General features: G+C 38.1%; 1 protein-coding gene across 2 annotated transcripts in view; it reads right to left on the bottom strand.

Moving 5' to 3' along the window:
- Window positions 1-43: 43 nt before the first annotated feature.
- The window catches only part of SLC25A12 (solute carrier family 25 member 12), a 130,258-nt gene continuing 102,313 nt past the window's right edge, over window positions 44-27,988 (bottom strand). For both annotated transcript variants that reach the window (XM_022570035.3, XM_089916671.1), the window contains one exon: window positions 44-27,988. This exon is cut by the window's right edge and continues 12,466 nt beyond it. The gene's annotated coding sequence lies outside the window, so the exon portion shown is untranslated.

The raw sequence follows: 27,988 nt of genomic DNA, 5'->3' as shown, positions 1-27,988 counted from the left end.
CCTGTTGTAAGCAGCCACCTCAAACCTCATAAAGCTTTGTGCCTTAAATATACCATATAGTATACTGTAGATCTCCCAGTGCATTATGAGCTGATGTCTAGATAATCGATGTCAGTGACAAAATTTTTCCTAGGTTAATTTTTGTTTTAATCCCTTTTTTCTTTCCATCTAAGATAATTTAAAGAATAAACAGAAAGCTGCCTATTATTTTCACTGATTGAGATTATACGTGAGCCCTCTAAGACTGAAACCTCCTTTGAGAGAAATTGATTTTGTGGTTGCAGTGGCCATGAAGGAAAGTGCTCAAATGAATTTTGTCATTGAATCAACTCCACATCTTGAGATCTGTTACTACAACCCTATCTATAAGCCTGAAAGGTAAGTGGCAGATATCTAAGAATTTGTGTTGCAGTCAACCTGTTTCAGGACTAGAGAAAAGGATTATGCTCAGATACTGAATTTATCCACTTTAAATTGTCCATTTCCTTGATCCTGACCTTTTGTCTTTCCAAAGTTTAACTGTCATTTATTCAACAACATGAACTAGGAAGGAAGAGTAGATGCCAGATTTTGAACATTTTTGTTTGGTTTGATTTTCTTAAACTAACAAAGATCTGCTGGGAAATGAATTAAGTAATTTATTCTTAACTATGAGTATTGTATAGTGTGAGGAATAATTGACCTGGAATATTAGACCCAAATTCTAATTCTAGCTCTGGCACTCATGGGAAGTGTGATTTTAGCCAACCAAGTCTTTCCATCTGACTTCTTTATTATCTAGGAATTAAGTTAGGATTAGATGATTTCTAAATTTCCTTCCAGCTCTAAAATTATTGATTGTAATTACTTCAGGCAGTTCTCTATTTTTATATATTCAGTTTTCATAAGTTGACACCTCATAATTGCCTATTATATACCAAAGATTTTTTTTAATATCAGCAGGCAAATAAGTTATCTCATGGTGGTAATGTCTGTGAGTCAAAAATTCAATATAGCAGGGTCACACTGTCTTAGTATAGAAGTCATGTAATCACTAAAATAGTTATTGCATTCTTGCCCACCATTTATATAAATGACTAGAAAAAGAGAAAACATAATTATGATTAAGGTTGGAAATCACGAGATGTGGCAAATCCAGCTGCTCATGGGATTCAAGTTGATGTATCCAATTGTGAAAGAATAAAATTGGTGTTTGTAAAATACTTGTCACCAAAGAGTTTTTGCTTTTTGGAAACAACTTGCCCTCCCCTCCCCCAAAATGCAGTGTGGACCTTTATCTTTGCCCATTTAACTTTAGTCTACATTTTTAAGAACACATGAATTTAATGTGAGGAATTGCCTTTTAAAAGTTGACTATGTAATAGCAAAAAAGAAAGTACTGAGGCTGTCAATATTGATATGAAATCTTCTGACAGATTAAGCTGACTAGAAAAGTGTTGCAGCTCTTCACTCTTTTAGAAATGAAAACCTTATAATTTAAAAAAATATCCACTTACAGAAATTGTACTTTATTTGTTACCGGTTATAGTTTTTTTCTGAGTGGGAAACAAGCCATAGCTTTCTAGCTAATTTCTTGTTTTGTGTTTATTGTTTGGTTGTTTTCTTTTTGAATGAGAAGTTAAAGATTATTGGTTACCCTCGTTTGTGTAGAGGAAGAATACTTAGTTTTGCAGACAATAATTAACTTGCAGTAAACCTCAGAAATAACCATTGTTTGGTATCATTTAAGCCAAAAAAATTAAAATTCATTGGTAGAAGCCATCTTCTGGTTTATTGATCCAGTTCCCTACAAAGTTTAGAAAATCTCTAGATATAAAATATTGTTGCAATGATGCTGAGATATTGCATATTGAAGGAATGGATGACTTAAAAATTTAGGAGGAGGAACTAAAGGAAAGTAGTGTTAGGGATGGTCCTTGTCTTTCAATATTGTAAGAGCGTTGATTCATTCTGTTCTGTGCTAGTACTGATAGACTGTAACCTCTACCACTTGAACCATATGGAAAGGAAGGTGCTTGAATGAGTGAATGAAAATCTGTGAAGTGTACAATTTTTCATCTTTCCATTTTGTCGGGCAATGCTTTTTAAATGTCTTTCCCACAATCCTGGTATTTTAACATTGGCATTGTGATATTTTATAATTAGAAAACGGTGTACAATTAAGTACATTGGAGAGAATGGAGCTCTGATTATAGCTCCAGCTGCTCAGTGGCTGTGAGAAGCAAGTTGTTTCAAACATGACATAGTGCCCGAGGTGGTGGTATTATGCCTGAATCTTGGGCATAAGTCTAGGTAAAAAGCCATCGGTTTTGCCTCATTTGATGGTTTAGTGATGGGATTCCCATTGAGATTCCCCACACACACACCCCGCCCCAAGATAGAGGCAAGAAACGAGTTCTTGCTTTCCTGCTATTATCTTGCTGATTGCTAGGCAACTAGGGACCTTACAAGTTTGGGAAAAATACCTGGGAATCTCTCTCTCTCTTTTTTTTTTTTGGTTACGAGGCATTTGGGATCTTAGTTCCCCGACCAGGGATCGAACCCACGCCCCGTGCATTGGAGGCACGGAGTCATAACCACTGGACCGCCAGCGAAGTCCCAGTGGGAATCTTATTTTTGATTCATTAAAAAATGCTAGGAAATTATTTACTTAGAGATCTGGTTTACAGGTTCTGGGGGCCTCTAGTGCTACCAAAGAATAGGAAAGTTACCCCAAAGGCAAGAAGAAAAGAACGGCCATGTTCATTATTTCTTTTGAAGTAGAGGATTACAATTAACATTCTTTTAACTAATCAATTTTAATGCCCTAAGAAGGTAATAATTTGCTTGCACTTAATATATTATAATTTTTAAATCCTTTTCACGTATAAGAAACACGTTTTAGAGAAAGATCCTACAATCCTAACCAGAATGCCAACTGGAAGACTTTGAATAGTCATCACATTGTAATGCTTTTCTCAATAGAACAGTGCTCTCAGACCTTTTCTTGGAATTTAGATGTACAGATTCTCTTTCTGCCTGCCATGTTCACTGTCCCCAAACTTCTTAAAGTTCAAATGGGTTTCTGGTATTTAAGTTTTCAGTATGTAGCTTCCAGCCACTGATAGTTTGAACATAGCCAATCAGCAATCTTTTACAAACTTTTCTAAAATTACAGTATTTTGTGTTGTTAGTTTCATAGCAGGAATCTCAGTTTTGGCTTCTTAATATTCCATTACCAGTTCCCAGTCAGAGGACGGAATCAGCTTGCACTCAGGTAAGCTTTCAGAAAAGTCTGTTTCACTTTGTGAGGTCGTTTATTCAGGTCTGTGGTAATGTATTATCCTGCCTCTCTTGTAATGCACTTGATTTGGTTGGAAAGCTGTGGGGCAGTGATTGTGTAGGTGTGGAACACACCCACGTGGTGCTGAACACGCTGAGACCCGACTCTGTGACTCCGGAAATCAGTGTACCACCAGTAAGGCTTTGATGGCGAGTAATTTTATCTTTTGTGAATTTTTGTAGTAGATTAAAAAAAAATTTTTTTTCTGAACAAATAGAAATGCTTTGGATCAAAATCTTTTATACTTAAGGGTGGCTTGGTATATGGAAAAAAAGAATACTGGGCTCAAAGGTCCCAAGTTCTATTTCTGAAACTCCCCATTACCAGTAATATCACCTGGGACAAGGATCAGTATTCTCATGTTAAGTGATGAAAATATTTGCTTTCTGTGAAGGTTACATGAGATATATGTGAAGACTTGTATATTATGAAGTACCAAACAAATAAGGGATTCTTTTTTCTTTTTTTTTTAAGAATATAAGAATGGAGAGAGACCATTTTATGTAGCCATCTGTGCAGTGTAACAAGAGCTAATCTAAGGATTAGGTGGCTTGGTGTTCAAGAAAAAATTTTTTTAAGAAATCACGTCACAACTTGAACTCTCAGATGTTTAGGAGTAGAAGTGAACTGAGGGAGAAATATTAATTGTCCTTAATAATACTTTTCCTAGGAGTATTTTCTCTTACTGCACTCTATGGTAGAATTACAAATTATGCTAGTAGAAAAAAATGACCCACTCAGTTTCCAGCTGATACTCAGCTCTTGCTCTTATGTTAGTTACATAACTAACATATCTGGAGCCTTAGAAAAGGGGAGGTGGAACCCCTTTTTCAAATCAATGAGAAAACAAACTTGATCCAGCTACATAGTAGTAGAACTGGAATCAGTCACTTCCACGAAAATCTGGGGAACAGTAGTTACTCAACTGTTACAACTTATGAAGTACCCATCCGTCTTCCCTAGGGTCAGTCCCCTTGGAAATAAGACAGGCTCATTTTAGGAAGATGGTCACTAGAAAGAGGAGCTTTGGTCCTTGAGGATCTGTGTTTGGTTGCCAGGCGTAGAGGAAGCCCTAAACTTAGTTCTGCAGGAATAGCTTTTATCTAACTCATATCTAGATTAGTAGATCTCTGCTGTCCCATTGTATCCAAAATATGATTTCCAGAAATAAGTCAGAACCTGACTTGTTAATGAATACTAATTGAGCAAGAAACTTGGTAAAATGACTAGGCCCTTCTTTTTTTTTTTTAAATAAATTTATTTATATTTTATTTATTTATTTTTGGCTGTGTTGGGCCCGTTGCTGTGCACGGGCTTTCTCTAGTTGCGCCGAGCAGGAGCTACTCTTCGTTGCGGTGCATGGGCTTCTTATTGTGGGGACTTCTATTGTTGCGGAGCACAGGCTCTAGGTGCGCAGGCTTCAGTAGTTGTGGCTCGGGATCTAGAGTGCAGGCTCAGTAGTTGTGGTGCACGGGCTTAGTTGTTCCACGGCATGTGGGATCTTCCCGGACCAGGGATCGAACCTGTGTCCCTTACATTGGCACATGGATTCTTAACCACTGCGCCACTAGGGAAGTCCCAACTAGGCCCTTCTTAATGGGCCTCATTTCTAGTAATGTTTGATACACTCCTGAATTTGTCAGTACATTGAGGGTCATTAGATGGAGTTGGAGGACCCTTCATCTTCCAAGGCAAAAGAAATGGCCTTAGCCCTTCGGAAACTCAGGAGCTTAAGGAGAATTTGTATCAGGTGAGAAAAAGGACTTTTGTATTTTGTGCTGAAAATCAGATAAGGAGTACAGTGTGATTAGTAGAAGGTTACCCTTGGGTTTTCCTGCTTATTTTAGGCAAGTCCTTCATTTCTCTAGGCCTTCATCAACTGTTGTAAAATGGATGCTGCTATCATATCAGCGTTACATGAGAATAACTAGAATAATACATCCACATAGATCAAAAGCCCTAAAAGGCTAATTGAATATCAAGATATTGTGCTTTAGTTGGAATTATGTCAACTGGGAGGAAACAACTGACTACTAAATCCTAATGTTTGGTTTGTAGATAAACCCCTTCAAAACATGGGGGGTGCTGAGGTTGTATTTCTAGTTCAAAGTATCTTAGACTTAGTGTCAACTTGTGTTGAAACTCAGTTAACCATACCTTTGAGCAAATGTCTTCATCTCTGTAAGCTTATTTCCACATCTACCACTTCACAGGGCTGTTATGGAAATAACCCAGAATATGTGTGAAAATGAAGCACTGTACAAATATGAGGCATTGCTATAATGAGAGGTGATGATAACTTTCAACAGGTTCACTTACTGCTGCTCTTCAGTAGCTCCTACAAGTTTATAGGCTCCATCTCTTGGCTGTTAGAGGTTAAAAACAAGCTTTTACAAATTCAGAGATCTCTGCTGACACTTATGCTTTACCACAAAAGGCTTGACCAGTTAGGATTCCTGTCTAATCTTATCTTAGCTTTTTTTTTTTCTTCTGCTTCCTCTACTGAGAAAGACGACAAAACCAGTATGAAATAAGTTTCAAAGGAATAGGATTGGAAAGATGTACTCAAAGATCTTATACCAACACTTTATACGTAATGGAAGTGTATGTCTCTTGTTTCCAGAGTCTGTTTCCTCTGCCTTATAAACTAGTACATTCTGACCATGTATTAATAACTGGTAGCACTTATTGAGCATTTGCTACATGATTATACACACACACATATACATACACACACACTCACACACGTTCTCATCCTAGCTCCCCTATAATGTGGGAACTATTGTGATTACTAAGTTAAAAAACAGAAACTAATTTGAACCCAATTTCTGTGGTGTAAATGCTTCCACCATGGCCAATAGCAGACTACCAATGTGATGTCACTGAACATGGAGTTGGGAAGATAAACATATAATGGGCTCTCACTGAGCTGTTGCAAACCAGGTCCAGCATATTGTCACTGTGCTTAGGGACATTAATTGACTCACAATCTAGGAACTGCACCTAAGCAGTCTGATGATACAGTTGTGTTCTTAAACACTATACTACACTGCCTTTATGATCTTAGTCAACAAGTCAGTTTTTTACTCAGATAAGCCTACATCCCGTGCCACAGGCTTAGAAGACCATAAGATGTTGTAACTCTGTAAGAAACAGAGGAATTAGGATTAGTCTTCTGGCTTCTAGGAACCTACAAAGTGATCCTAGAACTTTCTGTTGTCCTGGTTGACTCAAACTTCAGGAAGAAACAGATTAGATATGGAATGTAAGTGTCCACTGGCTAAAGAAGATGGTGGTAGCTGTAAGTGACTTAACCTACAACTGATCAGGACTTCCTTGTGGCATCTCTATTAACAAGGACTCTGCCTGAAATCCACTTAGCAATCACTACCTTTCTCCTTCCTAGGTCCTCCCCTAACATTTTCAGGGCCTGAGGCAATAGGTGAAAATATTTTTATGTAATAAAATCAAGCTAACAAGATATTAAATTATGTTCACAACAACATGCATAGACAGCTTGGCTTTCAGAATTTTCAGACTTCTCAGAATTCCATGTCAGAAGGTAGCAGCCAGGAGACAGCCAGCCCACAGCCCATTCCTCTCCTCTTCCACTGCTCCATCTCTTACGAGCCACTAAGGAACATTTGTAGATTCTTCAGCCTACATGCCTAAGTTTTATCCCTCTGCAAATAGCCACCTCTTGGCCACTGTTAGATATTAAGGTGCGATTTTGGGAAAATGGGCCTGACTGAAGAGGCTCATGCAGGCCATGGAAGCTGAGCTGTCTAGGCAGGAAATTTGAGTCCCCGGTGCCTTGAACATGACCTTGAATGGAACGAAATGGGCTCCATATGGTCATATCCTATTGGCCCTGCAGATGGGGACACAGCTACAGGAGGGCCTAGACGTAGAATTCTTGATTTAAGAGGCCCTCTCAAATGAGGCAGCTAAAGGCAGTGCTGGGCCTTTTCCTAAAGTCAACAGAGTAGGTTTTTAAAAATTTATTTTTATTGAGGTATAATTAACATATAAATTGTGTAAGTTTAAGGTGTACAATGTGTTGATTTGATATGTTTATATATTGCAATACATAAATAGGTGTAGCATGATACAGGTGTAGCATTAGCTACATGTTGTCACAAATGGCAGGATTTCCTCCTTTCTCATGGCTGAGTAATACTCCATTGTGTGTGTGTGTGTGTGTGTGTGTGTGTGTGTGTGTGTGTGTGTATAAAGCTATATATATATAAACTATATATATATATAAGATAATATATATGTTATCCATTCATCTGTTGATGGACATTTAGGTTGTTTCCATCTCTTGGCTATTGTGAATAATGCAGCAATAAACATAGGAGTGTATATGTCTCTTCAATGTCCTGTTTTCATTTCTCTGGATATATACCCAGAGGTGGAATTGCTGGGTCGTATGGTAGTTCTATTTTTAACTTTTTGAGGAATTGTTGTAGTGTTTTCTATAGTAGCTGTACCAATTTATGTTCCCACCAACAGTGTACAAGGGTTCCCTCACCCTCACATGCTTACAACACTTTTGTCTTTTTTTTTCATAAATTTATTTATTTTTGGCTGCGTTGGGTCTTCGTTGCTGCATGCAGGCTTTTTCTAGTTGTGGCAAGCGGGGGCTACTCTTCGTTACAGTGCGTGGACTTCTCATTGCGGTGGCTTCTCTTGTTGCAGAGCACGGGCTCTAGGCACGTGGGCTTCAGTAGTTGTGGCATGCGGGCTTCGGTAGTTGTGGCTTGCGGGCTCTGGAGTGCAGGCTCAGTAGTTGTGGCGCACGGGCTTAGTTGCTCCATGGCATGTGGGATCTTCCTGGACCAGGGCTCAAACTCATGTCCCCTGCATTGGCAGGCAGACTCCTAACCACTGTGCCACCAGGGAAGTCCCTCTTTTGTCTTCTTGATGACACCCATTCTAACAGGTATGAGGTTTTGGTTTGCATTTCCCTGATGATTAGTGATGTTGAGCACCTTGTCATGTACCTGTTGTCCATCTGGATATCTTCTTTGGAAAAGTGTGTATTTGGTTCCTACATCCATTTTTTAGTCAGATTATTTGAGTTTTTGTTATTAAGTTGTATGATTTCTTTACATATTTTGGATATTAATCTCTTATTTGATATATGGTTTGCAAACACTGTCTCCCATTCCATATGTTGCCTTTTTTTTTTTTGATATTTTGCTGTGCAGAAACTTTTTAGTTTGATGTAGTCCCACTTGTTGATTTTTCTTTTGTTGCTTGTGCTTTTGGTGTCATGTCCAAAATATTGCACAGATCATTATCAAGGAGCTTCTTCTGTATGTTTTCTTCTAGGAGTCTTATGGTGTCAGGTCTTCTTTTTAAGTCTTTAATCTATTTTGAGTTAATTTTTGTGAGTGGTGTAAGATAGGGGTCCAATTTCATTTTTCTGCATGTGGTTATCCAGTTTTCCCAACACCATTTGTTGAAGAGACTGTTCTTTCCCCCCTCAGTGTCCTTGGCTCCCTTGTCAAATATTAGGTGACTGTTTATGCAGGGGGTTATTTCTGGGCTCTCTATTCTTTTCCGTTGGTCTATGTGTCTGTTTTTATGCCAGTACCATACTGTTTTAATTACTGTAGCTTTGTAGTATAGTTTGAAATCAGGAAGTGTAATGCCTCTGGCTTTTTTCTTTCTCAGGATTGCTTTGGCTCTTTAGGGTCTTTTTTGATCCCATATGAACATTAGGATTGTTTCTTCTATTTCTGTGAAAAATGCCATGGGAATTTTGATAGGGATTGCATTGAATCTATAGATGGGTTTGGGTAACATGGACATTTTAACAGTATTAATTCTTCCAATTTGTGAGCACAGAATATCTTTCCATTTGTTTGTGACTTTTTCAGTTTCTTTCATCAAAGTCCTGTGGTTTTCATTGTACAGATCTTTCACTTCCTTTGTTAAATTTATTCCTAAATGTTTTATTGTTTTTGATGCTATTGTAAATGGGATAATTTTATTTCTTTTCAGTTGTTTTCTTACTGGTATATATAAATGCAACTGATTCTGTATGTTGATTTTATATCCGTATATCCTGCAACTTTGAGCCTGTGTGTCCTTCAAGCTGAACTGAGTCTCTTGTAGGCAGCATATAGTTGATCTTTTTATTTTTTTCAATCCATCTAGCTACTTTGTACCTCGTTTGGTGAATTCAGTCCATTTATATTTAGCATTATTGATATGCAAAGGCTTACTAATGCCATCTTATTCTTTGTTTTCTGATTGTTTTGTATTTCCACTAATAGCCTAATGGGGGTTTCTTTGTATGTTACAATCTTTTTTTCCTGGCTGCTTTTCTGATTTTTTGACAGATTCATTATAATGTCTTAAAGAAGGTCTTTTTCCATTGAGATCATAGGGTGACCTGTTAGCTTCATGAACTTGGATATCCAAATCCCTCCCCAGGTTTCTGCTCAACTATCATTTCTTTAAATAAATTTTCTCTCCCCTTCTTCCTCTCTACTGCTTCTGGAACATTGATTATTCATATATTTGTTCTTTTGATGGAATCTTATAGATAACAATGGCTTTCTTTACTCTTTTGATTCATTTATCTTTGTTCTGCTCTATTATTTCAAAATTCCTGTCCTCTAGGTCACGTATCCTGTCTTCCATTTGCTTCACTCTGCTGCAGATGCTCTCTGTTGCATTTTTCATTTCTTTTATTGAATTCCTCCAGCTCCAGAATTTAGTTCTTTTTTATAATATCTATCCCTTGGGTAAATATCTTGTTCATGTACCTCTTTTCCGGATTTGACTGAATTTTCTTGTAATTGAATTTCTTCAAAACAGCTATTTTGAGTTATCAGCTAGATCACAAAATTCCATACCTTTGAGCTTAGTTATTGGAAAATTATTCTTTTGGTGATGACATGTTTCCTTGATTTTTCATGGTCCTTATAGTTTGGTACTGCTGCTTTCACATTTGAAGTAGCTGACATCTTAGTTAAATCTTTACTGTTTGGCTTCAGATGGGGGGTATACTGTTATTTGGAGCTGTTATATCTGGAGATTTCTTTGCCTTTGTATGGGAATACCTGCTGCACTCTTCTTGCCCCCTCTTGTGGCAGAATTCTTAAGCTTTATTTTTTTAAACTCTTTATTGGAGTATAATTGCTTTACAATGGTGTGTTCATTTCTGCTTTATAACAAAATGAATCAGCTATACATATATATCCCCATATCTCCTCCCTCTTGCATCTCCCTTCCACCCTCCCTATCCCACCCCTCTTGGTGGTCACAAAAGCACTGAGCTGATCACCCTGTGCTATGTGGCTGCTTCCCACTAGCTATCTGCTTTACATTTGGTAGTGTATATATGTCCATGCCACTCTCTTACTTCGTACCAGCTTACCTTTTCCCCTCCCTGTGTCCTCAAGTCCATTCTCTACATCTGTGTCATTATTCCTGTCCTGCCCCTAGGTTCTTCATAACCATTTTTTTTTTTTTAGATTCCATATATATGTGTTAGCATATGGTATTTGTTTTTCTCTTTCTGACTTACTTCACTCTGTATGACAGACTCTAGGTCCATCCACCTCACTACAAGTAACTCAATTTCGTTTCTTTTTATGGCTGAGTAATATTCCATTGTATATATGTGCCACATCTTCTTTATACATTCATCTGTCAATGGACACTTAGGTTGCTTCCATGTCCTGGCTATTGTAAATAGTGCTGTAATGAACATTGTGGTACATGTCTCTTTTTGAATTATGGTTTTCTTAGGGTATTTGCCCAGGAGTGGGATTGCTGCGTCATAAGGTAGTTCTATTTTTAGTTTTTTAAGGAACCTCCATACTGTTCTCCATAGTGGCTGTATCAATTTACATTCCCACCAGCAGTGCAAGAGGGTTCCCTTTTCTCCACACCCTCTCCAGCATTTATTGTTTGTAGATTTTTGATGATGGCCATTCTGATGAGGTGATACCTCATTGTAGTTTTGATTTGCATTTCTCTAATGATTAGTGATATTGAGCATTGTTTCATGTGTTTGTTGGCTATCTGTATATCTTCTTTGGAGAAATGTCTATTTAGGTCTTCTGCCCATTTTTGGATTTGGTTGTTTGTTTTTTTGATATTGAGCTGCGTGAGCTGCTTATAAATTTTGGGGATTAGTCCTTTGTCAGTTGCTTCATTTGCAAATATTTTCTCCCATTATGTGGGTTGTCTTTTCATCTTGTTTATGTTTTCCTTTGCTGTGCAGAAGCTTTTAAGTTTCATTAGGTCCCATTTGTTTATTTTTGTTTTTATTTCCATTAGGAGGTGGGTCAAAAGGAATCTTGCTGTGATTTATGTCACAGTGTTCTATGTTTTCCTCTAAGAGTTTTATAGTGTCTGGCCTTACATTTAGGTCTTTAATCCATTTTGAATTTATTTTTGTGTATGGTGTTAGGGAGTGCTCTAATTTCATACTTTTACATGTACCTGTCCAGTTTTCCCAGCACCACTTATTGAAGAGGCTGGCTTTTCTCCAGTGTATATTCTTGCCTCATTTTTCAAAGATAAGGTGACCATATGTGCGTGGGTTTATCTCTGGTCTTTCTATCCTGTTCCATTGATCTATATTTCTGTTTTTGTGCCAGTACCATACTGTCTTGATTACTGTAGTTTTGTAGTATAGTCTGAAGTCAGGGAGCCTGATTCCTCCAGCTCCATTTTTCTTTCTCAAGATTGCTTTGGCTATTCGGGGTCTTTTGTGTTTCCATACAAATTGTGACATTTTTTGTTCTAGTTCTGTGAAAAATGCCATTGGTAATTTGTTAGAGATTGCATTGAATCTGTAGATTGCTTTGGGTAGTATAGTCATTTTCACAGTGTTGATTCTTCCAATCCAAGAACATGGTGTCTCTCTCTGTTTGTATCATCTTTAATTTCCTTCATCAGTGTCTTATAGTTTTCTGCATACAGGTCTTTTGTCTCCTTAGGTAGGTTAGACTTCTTAAGCGTTTATGTCTTCTCTGGGTCTTACCACTCACCAGACTGGCTGCCGGAAGTCTCTTTTGTTTTCCAGAAGGTGGTGCTATACCTCAAGTTTGTGGTTTCTCCCTTGCCCACCTATCCTGGTCTTTTTTTCTGATAGTGTTCACTGGACTTGCTCTTGCAGCTGCACCCCAAGAGTGCATAAGGAGCTGACCGCAGAGTGGGGGAGGTGTGAGTTTAGCACCTGGGGCATTGGGGATGCCCATGGATCCAGTAGGGTGATCCTTGGGTGAGGCACTCCCTGAGGCTTGTGGGTAGACTTCCTGCTAAAGTCCTGAATGCTGTCAGCAGAAACTGCATTCCTCTAATGCCTTTTGATTTTCTTATCTGCCTCTTTCCTGCTAACCCCCTAGTCATAGAGGTCCTGCCTCAGTACTTTGGGTACTGCAGGAGAGAAACAGGTTTCTCCTGCTGTGTTCTACATCACTGGGGTAGTTGGGCACTCACTCACTGCTCCCTTTTTTCCCAACAGAGGTTGCCACTGCTGGATAGTTCAGCCCCTCTTGCAGTGTTGCCTTGGAGGTGGGGGTCAGCACTGGGAAAGTCCCTCAAACTGTCAACGAGACTTGGGGTTTTTTTGTTTGTTTGATTTTCCTTCTCTGATGGTGGGCTGAAATCTCCCCTTGGAAAGTCTGGATTTCTGTAAATTTTCTCCTAACCATGTGTATCTGCCCAGGTCACTCTCCAGGGTTTTTTCCTGACTGACTGGACAAGAGGGTTTGGGACACTGTTGCTTGTTCCACAGCCCGTTACTGGATTAACAGGTCAGTGAGACTCCTTCTGGGTCCCTTGACATATGGTGCTTGTTCCCACAGCAGTGCTTTTGTTTGTGGATGGATGTCTAATTCATTGTTTAAATGGGAGGGACAAAAAAGAGGAATGTCTTACTCTGCCATGATGCTGACCAACTGAGTAGTTTTTAAGATAGTTCTATTGTCTCTAATCTCTCCTTCATTGCAAATAAAATTGGTTATTACTGAATACTATTTTATGACCCCAAGAGTGTTCACTGCTAGGATATGCTTTTGAGTATCAATAGGTTCATCACAAAATTGTGCATACTAGGAAGCAGAGTAAACAGCTGATATTTCAGTAATTCCTTGTAAATAATACTTTTCGTGAATGGCTAGTGGTACAGCACTTTTTGTAACTATAGGACCAGCCCAGGAGCCACTGCAACACTAGTTCTTTTCAAGAAAATTAACTGGAATGAAAGGCAGGCTACAAAAGTTTTTTTTCTGTTGCTTAACATGGTAATAGTGAGATTGGATCAAGATGGCAGATGGAACAGAAGAATCTACTGTCTCTTTGAATCCTAAATTCCATAAGGTGCTAGAGTAGAACAAGAAAATCTGCTACGGCACTGAAAAATGAGAGGGCTAGCAATGGAATTGAAATTTTGAGGAATGCCAGAAAGAGAGCCCATGGGATCAAATTTATTGGCAAATAAAATGAGAAAAATCACAACACAAAACAGGTAGGCTACTGCAAAGGGAGGAATGGTTTGGAACCCAGAATCAATAGGTGCAAAAAAGCAGGAGGGTGCCCGTGGATGCTGGGCAGAGTGAGTCATTAGGGAGCTGACTGAGAATAACTAAACAAGTCCCATCCTCCAAACATGGGCCAAGTTGGGGGCTGATGGGGTGTCTGTACCCAGCCTATAACATAACAGTGGATGAAGCCAGTGGAGCTGGAGAAGTAGAGCAGTGCCCCCCAGGTACTTGCTTACCGTCAAGAAGAAAAGAGAAGCCTATGCCCAGAATCAAAATACTGATCTGTCCTTACCTGGCAGCACAGCCTACCTCTCTCATCACTGTCTTTGATAAACAGAACAAGATCCATAAAAAGGGGCTCTCAAATATAAAAATCAGACACTAAATAAGCAACCAAACAAACTACAACTATGAATCACCAAAATACTTCAAGAAAGGCCCAAAGAAAAACTTCGAAAAAAAAAATCCACAGAAGAGGACAATAAGTGTATTTGATATCACAAGGGCATAGAATAAGATATAGCCATTAAATAAAAACAAAAGACAGGCTGAATGGTAGAGGGATACAACTTAAGAGCAAAGCTGTGAGCAGGATGATCTGGCAAGACTCTCATTACACAACCTAGAAGTATAGATGGGGAAAATATCAAGGAAAGCTAAAAGACACAGTATGATAGGTCCAAATATTCCAATACATGACTAAACAGAAAGGAGATAAAAGAATGTAGAGAGACAGAGTAGAATGGATTTTTGTTTCTTTTTTGTCTGAAAAGTCTTAGGATTAAAGGGTTCATCTCCATATAGCACAGAACCAGATGAATTTTTAAAAGGCAAAATTTCAAAACAACAATGATTAACAAATCCTAAAAGCTGCCAGGTGCCAAAAAACAGGTTATGTACAAGTTAACACTGTTGTTGTCGTCATCAGGCCTCTCTCTGATAATTATGATGACAAAGCAAATTGTTTTGACCCAAGAATTCTAGACTTCCAGTTTCCAGTCGTGCATGTAAGAAGGTTATATGTTGCCAGTCCATCATTACAGTGTGTAAACAGCTAACAAACTGAAAGTAACTCTTCCTAGATCTGTAAGGGAAGTAAAGTAAGGTCACAGGACAAAGTACTGTCTCCAAAATTGGAGAGACTGACAGGCATATACAGAAAACCACAACATACTGGAGCAGTGACCTCTGTGGGAACCAATGCTGGGGGTAGGGAAACCTGAATCATAATTGACAAATTGCTGGAGGTTCAGTGTGGACAACTCTGAGTTTAAAACTCCAGGGGAACCCGTGTGCCTAGAGCCCGTGCTCTGCAACAAGAGAAGCCACTGCAATGAGAAGCCCGCACACTGCCACAAATAGTAGCCCCCGCTCGCTGCAGCTAGACGAAGTCTGCGTGCAGCAATGAAGATCCAACGCAGCCAAAGATAAATGAATAAATAAATTCATTTAAAAAAAAACTGGGGCTTCCCTTGTGGTGCAGTGGTTGAGAATCTGCCTGCCAATGCAGGGGACATGGGTTCAAGCCCTGGTCTGGGAAGATCCCACATGCCACGGAGCAACTAAGCCCGTGCACCACAACTACTGAGCCTGTGCTCTAGAGCCTGCAAGCCACAACTAGTGAGCCCACGTGCTGCAACTCCTGAAGCCCACGTGCCTAGAGCCTGTGCTCTGCAACAAGAGAAGCCACTGCAATGAGAAGCCTGCGCACCACAACAAAGAGTAGCCTCTGCTCACTGCAACTAAAGAAATCCCACGTGCAGCAACAAAGACCCAACACAGCCAAAAATAAATTTATTTAAAAAAATCAAATAAATGGAATCACACAGTATGTAACCTTTAAAAAAAGATCTTGTAAAAAAGTGAAGGGAGGAGGAGTTACAAGATGTTGGAGTAGAAAGACCCTGAGCTTCTCTCTGGGCACACCAAAATTACAACTATTTACAGAAAAACTATCAATGAAAAAGACCAGAACCTACCAGAGAAGATCTTCTACAACTAAAGATAGAAAGAAGGAACCACAACAAAACAGGTAGGAAGGGTGGAATCATGGTATAGTCAAGACACATACTCTCGGGTGACTGACCCAGAAATGGGAAGAACAATTACAATTGCAGAGGCTCTCTCTCAGTGAGGGTCTGAGCCCACACATGAGATTCCCCAGCCCAGGGGTTCTGCACCAGGAAGATGAAACTCCAGAACATTTGGCTTTGAAGACTAGTGGGGCTTTAATTTCAGGAGATCCAGAAGGCTATGAGAAATAGAGACTCCATTCTCAAACGGTATACACACAATCTCACATAGTCTGGGACCCAGGGCAGAAGCAGTCATTTGAAAGGAGCCTGGTTCAGACCTACCTGTTGATCTTGGAGAGTCTTGGAGAGGAAGGTGGCAACTGGAGCTCACTCTGAGGACATAGATCAAGGGATCAATCCAAGAAGAATATATAACAATTGTTAACATATATGCACCCAAAATAGGATCACCTAAATACATAAAGCAAATATTAACAGACATAAAGCGAGAAATTTATAGTAACACAATAATAGTAGGGAACTTTAACACCCTACTTACATCAATGAACAGATCATCCAGACAGAAAATCAATATAGAAACACTGGCCTTAAATGACACATTAGACTAGATGGACTTGATATAGATAGATAGATAGATAGATAGATAGATAGATATATAGAGAGAGAGAACATTCCATCCAAAAGCAACAGAATACACATTCAAGTGCACATGGAACATTCTCCAGGATAGACTGATTCCATGCTAGGCCACAAAACAAGCCTTGGTAAACTTAAGAAAAAATTGAAATCATATCAAGCATCTTTTCCAACCAGAATGCTATGAGACTAGAAATCAACTATGAGGGAAAAAAACCCCGCTAAAACCCAGAAACATTTGTAGGCTAAACAATATGCAACTATATAACCAATGGATCACTGAAGAAATCAAAGAATAAAAAAAAATACCTGAAGACAAATGAAAATGAAAACACAATGATCCAAAATCTATAGGACACAAAACAGTTCTAAGAGGAAAGTTTATAGTGATACAAGCTTACCTCAAACAAACCACCTAACCTTACACCTAAAGGAACTAGAAAAAAGAATAAAACCGAAAATTAATAGAAGGAAGGAAGAAAGATCAGGGCAGATATGAAATAAAGCGTTAAAAAATAAAAAAGATCAATGAAACTAAGAGCTGGTTCTTTGAAAAAATAAACAAAATTGATAAACCTTTAGCCAGACTCAAGAAAAAAAGAGAGGGGAGCCAAACCAATAAAATTAGAAATGAAAAAGAAGTTACAACCAACACCACATAATACAAAGGATCATAGGAGATTACTGTGAACAATTATATGCCAATAAAACGGACAACCTAGAAGGGATGGACAAATTCCTAGAAATGTGCCATCTCCCAAGACTGAACCAGGAAGAAATGGAAAATATGAAGAGACCAATTACCAGTAATGAAACTGAATCAGTAATTAAAAACAAACAAAAGAACCCTCCCAAGAGATAAAAGTTGAGGACCAGATTTGCTTCACAGGTGAAGGAACACTTATGAACTCATTCTATGAGGCCAGCATCACCCTAATACCACAACCAGACAAAAATACCATGCACACACACATGCACACACACACAGAAAAGTACAGGTCAGTATCACTGATGAACATAGATGCAAAAATCTTCAACAAAATATTAGCAAACTGAATCCAACAATACATTAAAAGGATCAGACCCCATGATCAAGTGGGATTTATCCCAGGGATGCAAGGACAGTTCAATATCTGCCAATCAACCCATATGATACACCACATCAACAAACTGAAGACTAAAAACCACATGATCATCTCAATAGATGTGTTAAAAGTTTTTAACAAAGTTCAACATTCATTTATAAACTCTCCAGAAAGTGGGTATAGAGGGAACATACCTCAACATAATGAAGGACATATAAGACAGGCCCACAGATAACATCATACTCAATGGTGAAAAGCTGAAAGCGTTTCCTCTAAGATTAGGAGCAAGACAAGGATGCCCCCTCTCACCACTCTTATTCAACATAGTATTGGAAGTCCTAGCCACAGCAACTGGACAAGGAAAAAAATAAAGGAAATCCAAATTGGAAAGGGAAAAGCAAAACTGACAGTCTTTGCAGATGACATGATATTATACATAGAAAATCCTAAAGATACCACCAAAAATCTATTAGAGCTCATCAATGAATTCAGTAAAGTTGTAGAATATATAATTAATACACAGAATCTGTTGCATTTCTATACACTAACAACAAACTATCAGAAAGGGAAGTTAAGGGAACAATCCCATAACATCAAAAAGAATAAAATACCTAGGAATAAACCTACCTAAGGAGGTAAAAGACCTGTAGAAAACTTGTAAGACACTGATGAAAGAAACTGAAGATGACACAAACAGATGGAAAGATAAACCGTGTTCTTGGATTGGAAGAATTAACATTGTTAAAATGGCCATACTACCCAAGGCAATCTACAGATTCAATGTAATCCCTGTCAAAATACCAATGGCATTTTTCACAGAACTAGAAAAAATAATCTTAAAATTTGTATAGAAACACAAAAAAGACCCCAAGTAGCCAAAACAGTTTTTTGTTTTTTGTTTTTCTGTTTTTTTGTTTTTTGGTGGTACACGGGCCTCTCACTGTTGTGGCCTCTGCCGTTGCAGAGCACAGGCTCCGGACGCGCAGGCTCAGCGGCCATGGCTCACAGGCCCAGCCGCTCCGCGGCACGTGGGATCCTCCCGGACCGGGGCACGAACCTGTGTCCCCTGCATCGGCAGGCAGACTCTCAACCACTGCCCCACCAGGGAAGCCCGCCAAAACAGTTTTGAGAGAAGAAAAAACCTGGAGGAATCATGCTCCCTGACTTCAGACTACACTACAAAGCTACAGTAATCAAAGTAGGATACTGCCACAAAAGCAGATATATAGATCAATGGAAGAGAATAGAGAGCTCAGAAATAAACCCATGCACTTATGGTCAATTAATCTACAACAGAGGAGGCAAGAATATACAATGGAGAAAAGACAGCCTCTTCAATAAGTGCTTCTGGGAAAACTGGACAGCTACATGCAAAAGAATGAAATAGAACATTTTCTCACATCATATACAAAAATAAACCCAAAAGTTATTAAAGACCTAAACATAAGACCAAAACCCATAAAACTTCTAGAAGACGACATAGGCAGAACACACTTTGACATAAATTATAGCAATATTTTTTGCATCAATCTCCTAAGGCAAAGGAAACAAAAACAAAAATAAACAAATGGGTCCTCGTTAAACTTAAAAGCTCTTTCACAGCAAAGGAAACGATCAACAAAGCGAAAAGACAACATACTGAACGGGAAAAAATATTTGCAAATGATACGACCAATAAGGCGGTTAATAGCAATATCTATAGATATACAGATATATACATACAGCTCATACAACTCAATTTCAAAAAATAACCCAATTAAAAAATGGGCAGAAGACCTTTTTATAAAGAAGACATATAGATAGCCCACAGGCTCATGAAAAAATGCTCAACATCACTAACCAGATAAATACAAATCAAAACCACCCTCAGGTATCATCTCATACTGATCAGAATGGCTACCATCAAAAAACACAAATAACGAATGTTGGTGAGGATGTGGAGTAAAGGGAAACCTTGTACAATGCTGGTGGGAATGTAAATTGGTACAGCCACTGTGGAAAACAGTATGGGGGTTCCTCATAAAAATAAAAATAGGACTACCATATGATCCAGCAATTCCACTCCTGGGTATATATCTGAAGAAAATGAACACACTAATTCAAAAGGATATACTCACCCCAATGTTCATAGCAGCATTAGGAAGCAACCTAAGTGTTCATCAACAGACAAATGGATAAAGAAGATGTGGTATGTATACATACATACATTCGTACATACATACACACACATACATAAACACCTACAGTGGAACAGTACTCAGCCATAAAAAAGAATGCCATCTGTAACAACATGGATGGACCTGGAGGGTATTATGCTTACTGAAATAAGTCAGAGAAAGACAAATACTGCATGTTATCAGTTATATGCAGAATCTAAAAAATTAACTAATATAACAAAAAGCAGACCCACAGATATAGAGAACAAACTGGTGGTAACTAATGGGGAGAGGGAAGAAGGGGGGGAAAGATAAGGGTAGGAGGTTAAGAGGCACAAACTAAATAAGCTACAAGGACATAAGAGCACAGGGAATATAGCCAATATTTTATAACTATAAATGGTATATAATCTATAAAACTTTTGAATCACTGTTATACACCTGAAACTAATATAATATTGTAAATCAACTGTACCTCAATAAAAAATAATTTTTTAAATAGTTTGCAAAAAAAAAAGTGAAGGAGAAATAAAGTTTTTCTCAGACAAACAAAAATTGAGGTAATTTGTTGTCAGTAGACGTGACTTGTCAGAAATGTTAAAAGAAGTTCTTTAGAGAGAGAGAAAAAAAAAGTGATACAGGTCAGAAACTGATCTACATAAAGAAAGGAAGTACATCCGAGAAAGAATAAGTGAAAAATCTTTATATTTCTTATTTATTTTTATTTATTATTCTTGATTGATCTAATGTTCAAAACAATAATAGCAACACTGTATTCAAAGACATGTATATATAACATATAGATATACATGCTATGCATGCTTATGTACAAGTGAAATGAATGACAGCAATGATAACAGACAAAAGGGAAGAATTAGGATTATTTTGTAATCATAAAATACTCTCACTAGGTTAGCTGTAAATGTATATTGCAAACGCTAGGGCAACAACTAAAGTTTTTAAATTTTTTAAAAATGAAGAAAAAGAAGTATAACTGAAATGCTAAGAAAGGAGAGAAGATGGAATCATATAAAATGCTCAAGTAAAGCCAAAAAATGCAGAAAAAGAATGGAGATGGAGGATGAAGATAGGAACAAATAAAAAGAGCAAGAATGGGCTTCCCTGGTGGCGCAGTGGTTGAGAGTCCACCTGCCGATGCAGGGGACACGGGTTCGCGTCCCGGTCTGGGAAGATCCCACGTGCCGCGGAGAGGCTGGGCCCGTGAGCCATGGCCGCTGAGCCTGCGCTTCCGGAGCCTGTGCTCCGCAACGGGAGAGGCCACAGCAGTGAGAAGCCCGCATATCGCAAAAAAAAAAAAAAAAAAAAAAAAAAAAGCAAGAATTAGAAAACAGTAACAAATATGGTAGGTATTAATCCAAGTAGATCAATAATCACTTCAAGCATCAGTGGTCGGAATGCACCAATGAAAAGAGAGTTTGTCACACTGGATCAAAAAATAAGACCCAACTATATGAAAACCACTTTAATATCAATAAATAAGAAAGAACTCCACTTTAAATATTAAGACATATATGGATTAAAAGTAAACAGGTGGAGGGAATTTCCTGGAGGTCCAGTGGTTAGGACTCTGCACTTTCACTGCCAAGGGCACAGGTTCAATCTCTGGTCAGGGAACTAGGATCCCGCAAGATACACGGTGCAGCCAAAAAAAAAGTAAATGGGTAGAGAAAAATATACCATACTAACACTAATCAGAAGAAAGTAGGGGGCTTCCCTGGTGGCGCAGTGGTTGAGAATCGGCCTGCCAATGCAGGGGACATGGGTTCGAGCCCTGGTCTGGGAAGATCCCACATGCCATGGAGCAACTGGGCCCGTGAGCCACAACTACTGAGCCTGCGCGTCTGGAGCCTGTGCTCCGCAACGAGAGGCCGTGATAGAGGCCCACGCACCGCGATGAACAGTGGCCCCCGCTCGCCGCAACTAGAGAAAGCCCATGCACAGAAACGAGGACCCAACTCAGCCAAAAATAAATATATTTAAAAAGAAAGTAGGGGTAGCCATATTAATTTCAGACAGAGCAGACTTCAAGAAAAGTTATCAGGGATTAAGAAGTGTATTATATAATGATAGCGGGGTCAGTTCTCCAAAAAAGACATAATAATCATAAATATATATGCACCTAACAACAGAGCATCAAACTATGTGAGGCAAAACTGATAGAAATGCAAAGAAAAAAGATGAATCAGGGACTTCCCTGGTGGCACAGTGGTTAGGAATCTGCCTGCCAATGCAGGGGACACGGGTTCGAGCCCTGGTCTGGGAAGATCACACATGCCGCAGAGCAACTAAGCCCATGCACCACAACTACTGAGCCCACGCTCTAGAGCCCAAGAGCCACAACTATTGAGCCCACATGCCACAACTACTGAAGCCCATGTGCCTAGAGCCCATGCTCCGCAACAAGAGAAGCCACCGCAATGAGAAGCCTGTGCACCACAGCAAAGAGTAGCCCCCGCTTGCTGCAACTAGAGAAAGCCCATGCACAGTAACGAAGACCCACTGCAGCCAAAATTAAAATATAAATAAATTTATTTTTAAAAAAAAGATGAATCAATCATCATAGTTGGAAACTTCAATACCCCTCTCTCAGAAGTGGACAGATTCAGTAAGCAGAAAATCAGTAAGGACACAGTTAAACTCAACAGCACCGTCAGTCAACCGGATATAATCAATATCTATAGACTACATCCAACAGCAACAGAATACACTTTGTTCTCAAGCTCACACTGAACATTCACCAAGACAGACCACATTCTGGGCTATAATATATATGTTAACAAATTTTAACAGCTAGAAATCATATAATGCCTTCCCTCAGACCATGATCTAATTAAACTAGAAATCAATAACAGAAAGGCAACTGGAAAATCTCATAATACAGGGAAATTAAACAACATACTTCAAGTAACACATGGGCCAAAGAAGTCTCAAGAGAAATTTTAAAATATTCTGAATTAAATTAAAACACAACTGGGCTTCCCTGGTGGCACAGTGGTTGAGAGTCCGCCTGCTGATGCAGGGGACACGGGTTCGTGCCCCGGTCCGGGAAGATCCCACATGCCGTGGAGCGGCTAGGCCCATGAGCCATGGCCGCTGAGCCTGCACGTCCAGTGCCTGTGCTCCGCAACGGGAGAGGCCACAACAGTGAGAGGTCCGCGTATCGCAAAAAGAAAATTAAAACACAACTTATCAAAATTTGTGGGATGCAGCAAAGCAGTGTTCAGAGGGAAATTTATAGCATTGAGTGAATATATTAGAAAGGAAGAAAGATCTAAAATTAATCATCTAAGTTTCTACCTTAGAAAACTAGAGAAAGAAGTGCCAATTAAATCTGAAGTAAGCATCAGAAAAGAAATAAAAACTAGAGCAGAAATTAATGAAATTAAAAACAGGAAATTAATAGAAAAAAATCAATGAAACCAAAAGCTATTTCTTTATAAAGGTCAATAAAATTGACAAATTTCTAGCCAGGTTAAGAAAGAGAAAAATTATTAATTACTAATAACAGAGGTGAAAGAAAGAACATCACTAGATATCCCAAGGACATTAAAAGGACAATAAAGGAATACTGTGAACAACTCTATGCCCACATATTTGATGATGAAACCTAGATGAAATAGACTAATTCCTTGAAAGACACAATTTGCCAAAACTCACAAAAGAAACAGATCATCTGAATAGGATTATATCAAAGAAATTGAATCGATAACTAATAACCCTCCAAAAAAGAGAGCCCCAGGCCCAGAAGGGTTCACTGGTGAATTCTACTAGACATTTAAGGAAGAAATCATAATAATTCTCTACAATCTATTTCAGAGGATACAAGAAGAAGGAATATTTCCTAACTCATTCTATGAAGACAGCATTACCCTAATACCAAAGCCAAAGACATTACAAGAAAACTATAGACCAATATCTCTCTTAAATATAGATGCAAAAATCCTCAGTAAAAAACATTAGGAAATCAAATTCAACAATGTATAAAAAGAATTATACACGACAACAAATTGGGATTTATCCAAGGCAAGACTGGTTCAACATTTGAAAATCAATGTAATCCATAACATCAACAGCTTAAAAAAAAAATCACATGATCACATCAATAGATGCAGAAAAAGCATTTGAAAAAATCTAACACTCATTCATGAGAAAAACTCTCTGCAAACTAAGAAGAGAGGGGAACTTTCTCACCTTGATAAAAAAAAAAAAATCTACAAAAAACCCTACACTAACATCATACTTAATGGTGAGAAACATGAAGCTTTCCCATTAAGATGGAAGAGGAAGAGCTTTCCACTAGGAGGAAGAAGGCAAGGATGCCCCCTCTCAGCACTCCTTTTCAACACTGTACTAGAAGCGCTAGCTCATGCAATAAGAGAAGAAAAGGAAAGGTATACAAATTGGGAAGAAAAAATAAAACTTGTTTGTTTGCAGATGACATGATTGTCTATGTAGAAAATCTGAAAGAAGTTGACAAACAACAACAACAACAAATCTCCTGGACCTAATAAGTGACTACAACAAGGTTGAAGGATACAAAGTTAATGTACAAAGGTCAATTCCTTTCCCATATTCCACACAATTTGAAATTAAAAACAAAATACCATTTATATTAGCACTTCAAAATGAAATATTAAGGTATAAGTTTAAGAAAATATGTATAAGATCTATAAAAGGAAAACTACAAAACTGATGAACAAGATCAAAGAACTAAATAAATATTCCACATTCATGGATAAGAAGACTATATTATCAAGACATCAGCTCTACCTACTTTGATCGATAGATTCAATGTAATCCCCATCAAAATCCCAGTAAGTCATTTTGTGGACATTGTCAAACTGATGCTAAAGTTTATATGGAAAGGCAGAAGAAAAATAGCCAACATAGTGCTGAAGAAGAACAAAGTTAGAGGACTGACATTACCTGACTTCAAGACTTACTACAAAGTTATAAAGTAATCAAGACAGTGTAATATTGGCAAAAGAATAAGCAAACAGGTCAAAAGAATAGAGCCCAGAAATAGACCCACATAAGTATAGTCAACTAGATCTTTGACAAAGGAGCAAAAGCAATACAATGGAGCAAAGACAGTGTTTTCAACAAATGGTACAATTGAGCATCCACATGCAAAAAAAATGAATCTAGGCAGAGACCTTACAGCCTTCACAAAAAGAAATTCAAAATAGATCATACACCTAAACATAAAACACACAAATATAAACTCCTAGAAGGTAACACAGGAGAAAACCTAGCTGACCTTAGGTATGGTGGTGACTTTTTAGATATAACACCAAAGACACAATCCATGAAAGAAATAATTAAGTTGGATTTTATTAAAATTAAAAACCTGCTCTCTGAAACACAATGTCAAGAGAATGAGAAGACAAGCCACAGAATGGGAAAAAAAATATTTGCAGAAGCCACAACTGACAAAGGACTGTTATCCAAAATATACAAAGAACTCTTAAAACTCAATGATAAGAAAACAATCCAATTAAAAAATGAGCCAGGGCTTCCCTGGTGGTGCAGTGGTTGAGAGTCCGCCTGCCGATGCAGGGGACACGGGTTTGTGCCCCGGTCCAGGAAGATCCCACTTGCCGCGGAGTGGCTGGGCCCGTGAGCCATGGCCTCTGAGCCTGTGCATCTGGAGCCTGTGCTCCGCAACAGGAGAGGCCACAACAGTGAGAGGCCCGCGTACCGCAAAAAAAAAAAAAAAGAGCCGAAGATCTCAATAAACACTTCACCAAAGAAGATATACAGATGGCAAATAAGCATATGAAAAGATGTTCCACATCACGTGTTATCAGGAGAATGCAAATTAAAACAACAAGATACCACTACATACCTATTACAATGGCCAAAATCTGGAATACTGACAACACCAAATGCTGATGAGAGAGTGGGGCAAAAATAACTCTCATTCATTGATGGTAGGAACACAAAATGGTACAGCCACTTTGGAAGACAGGTTAGTGTACAAAACTAAACATACCCTTACCATACGATCCAGCAATAATGCTCCTTGTTATTTATTCAAAGGAGCTAAAAGCTTCTGTCCATACAAATACCTACACATGGATATTTATAGCAGGTTTATTCATAATTGCCAAAACTTGAAGGCAACCAAGATGTCCTTTAGTAGGTGAATGGATCAATAAACTGTGGTACATCCAGAGAGTGGAATATTATTCAGTGCTTTAAAAAAAAAAATGCTCAAGCCACAAAAAGACAGGGAGGAACCTTAATTGCATATTACTAAGTAAATGAAGCCAATCTGACACACTATGATTCTAACTATTTGACATTCTGGAAAAGGCAAAACTATGGAAACAAAAACATCAGTGGCTGCCAGGTATTGAGGGGAGGGGACATATGAATACATGGAGCACAAAGGTCTTTTAGGGCAGTGAAAATACTCTGTATGGTACCATAACGGTGGATGCATGTCATTATACATTTGTCCAAACCCACAGAATGTACAATATTGAGAGTGAACCCTAATATAAATTACGGACTTTGGGTGATAAAGATGTATCGATGTAGGTTCACATCGACTGTAACAAAGGTACCACTCTGGTGGGGGATGCTGATAATGGGGGAGGCTGTGCATGTGTGGGGACAGGGGGTATATGGGAAATCTCTAGACCTCCTAATTTTTCTGTGAATCTAAAACTGCTCTGGAAAAAAATTAAGTGTTTTTTAAAATAGTAAAAACAAAGAAAGGAATTAAAATGGCACACTACAACATACTTATTTTAAACAAAAGAAAAGAGTAAAGGAGGAAGACAGGAACAACGACAACCAAAAGAATTGAGACATAGGAAACAAAACCCAACAAAACTAGTAAGTGAGTTCAGCAAGGTTGTAGGATATAAGATCAATGTAGAAAAATCAGTCATATTTCTATATACTAACAGTGAACAATCTGAAAATAAACTTAAGAAAACAATTCCATTCATTAAAACATCATAAACAATAAAATCCTTAGGAATAAATTTAACAAAAGAAGTACCAGACCTGTTCACTGAGAACTATAAAACTGAAAACACTAAAACTATGAAACATGAAATTTTAAAAGATCTAAATAAGTAGAGGGAGATTCCAAGTTCATGAACTGAAAGACAAGATTGTTAAGAAGGCAATTCACCCCAAATTGATTTATAGATTCAACAAAATCCCTATCAGAATACTAACTGGCTTTTCTGAAGAAGCTGATAAGCTAATCTAAAATTTATATAGAAGTGCAAAAGATCCAGCCAAAACAAATTTGAAAAACAAAGCTGGAACATTTACACTTTCCTATTTTAAAACTTAATATGAAGCTACAGTAATCAAGGCAATGTGGTGCTGGCATAAGTATAGTCATATAGATGAATGGAACAGAACTGAGAATTTATAAATAAACCCTTACATGTATGGTCAATTCATTTTTGACAAAAGCACCAAAGCAATTCATTGGGGGAAGGATAATCTTTCCAACAAATGGTGCTGAGACAATTAGACAGCCACATGCAAAAAGATAAATTTAGACCCTTCACACCATACAAAAAATTAGCTCAAAATAGATCACTGATCTAAATGTAAGAGCTAAAGATAAAATTTTCAAAGAAAACACAGGAGAAAATCTTGATGACCTTGGTTTAGGCAGAGTTTTTAGATGATACCAAAAGCATGATCCATAAAATTTAAAACTTGATAAATTGGACTTAATCAAAATTTAAAACTTCTGTGTTTCAAAAGACACCATTAAGAAAATAGACTAGGAGAAAATAATTGCAAATCTGATATAGAACTCATATCCAGAATGTATAAAGAACTCTTAAAACTCAATAATAAAAGGGAAAACCCCAATTTAAAAATAGGTTGAAGACTTAAACACAAATATCTACAAGCACATGAAAAGATGCCAACATCTTCAGTCACTGGGGAAATGCAAATTAAAACCAAACTGTAGTATCACTACACACCCATTGAATAACTATAAGATAGACAATAATAAAGTGTTGCTGAGAATGTGGAAAAACTGTAAATTCATACATTATTGGAATATATAAAGTAGAAATATAAAATGATATACTGTACTTTGGGGGAGGTGATGGAAATATATTCAATATTAAAATTGGATTGTGGTGATGGTTACAGAGCTCTGTAAAGAATACCTCAATAGAGCTGTTAAAAAGAAAAATTAACTTTACCACTAAACTAACTTCCC

Source organism: Delphinapterus leucas, chromosome 8, assembly GCF_059928025.1.
Source record: "Delphinapterus leucas isolate spDelLeu-1000000601 "Yukka" chromosome 8, BTC_Dleu_Yukka2, whole genome shotgun sequence".
NCBI lineage: Eukaryota > Metazoa > Chordata > Mammalia > Artiodactyla > Monodontidae > Delphinapterus > Delphinapterus leucas.
The sequence above is the reverse complement of the archived record's forward strand: the minus strand, read 5'-3'. Positions and strand labels throughout refer to the sequence as shown.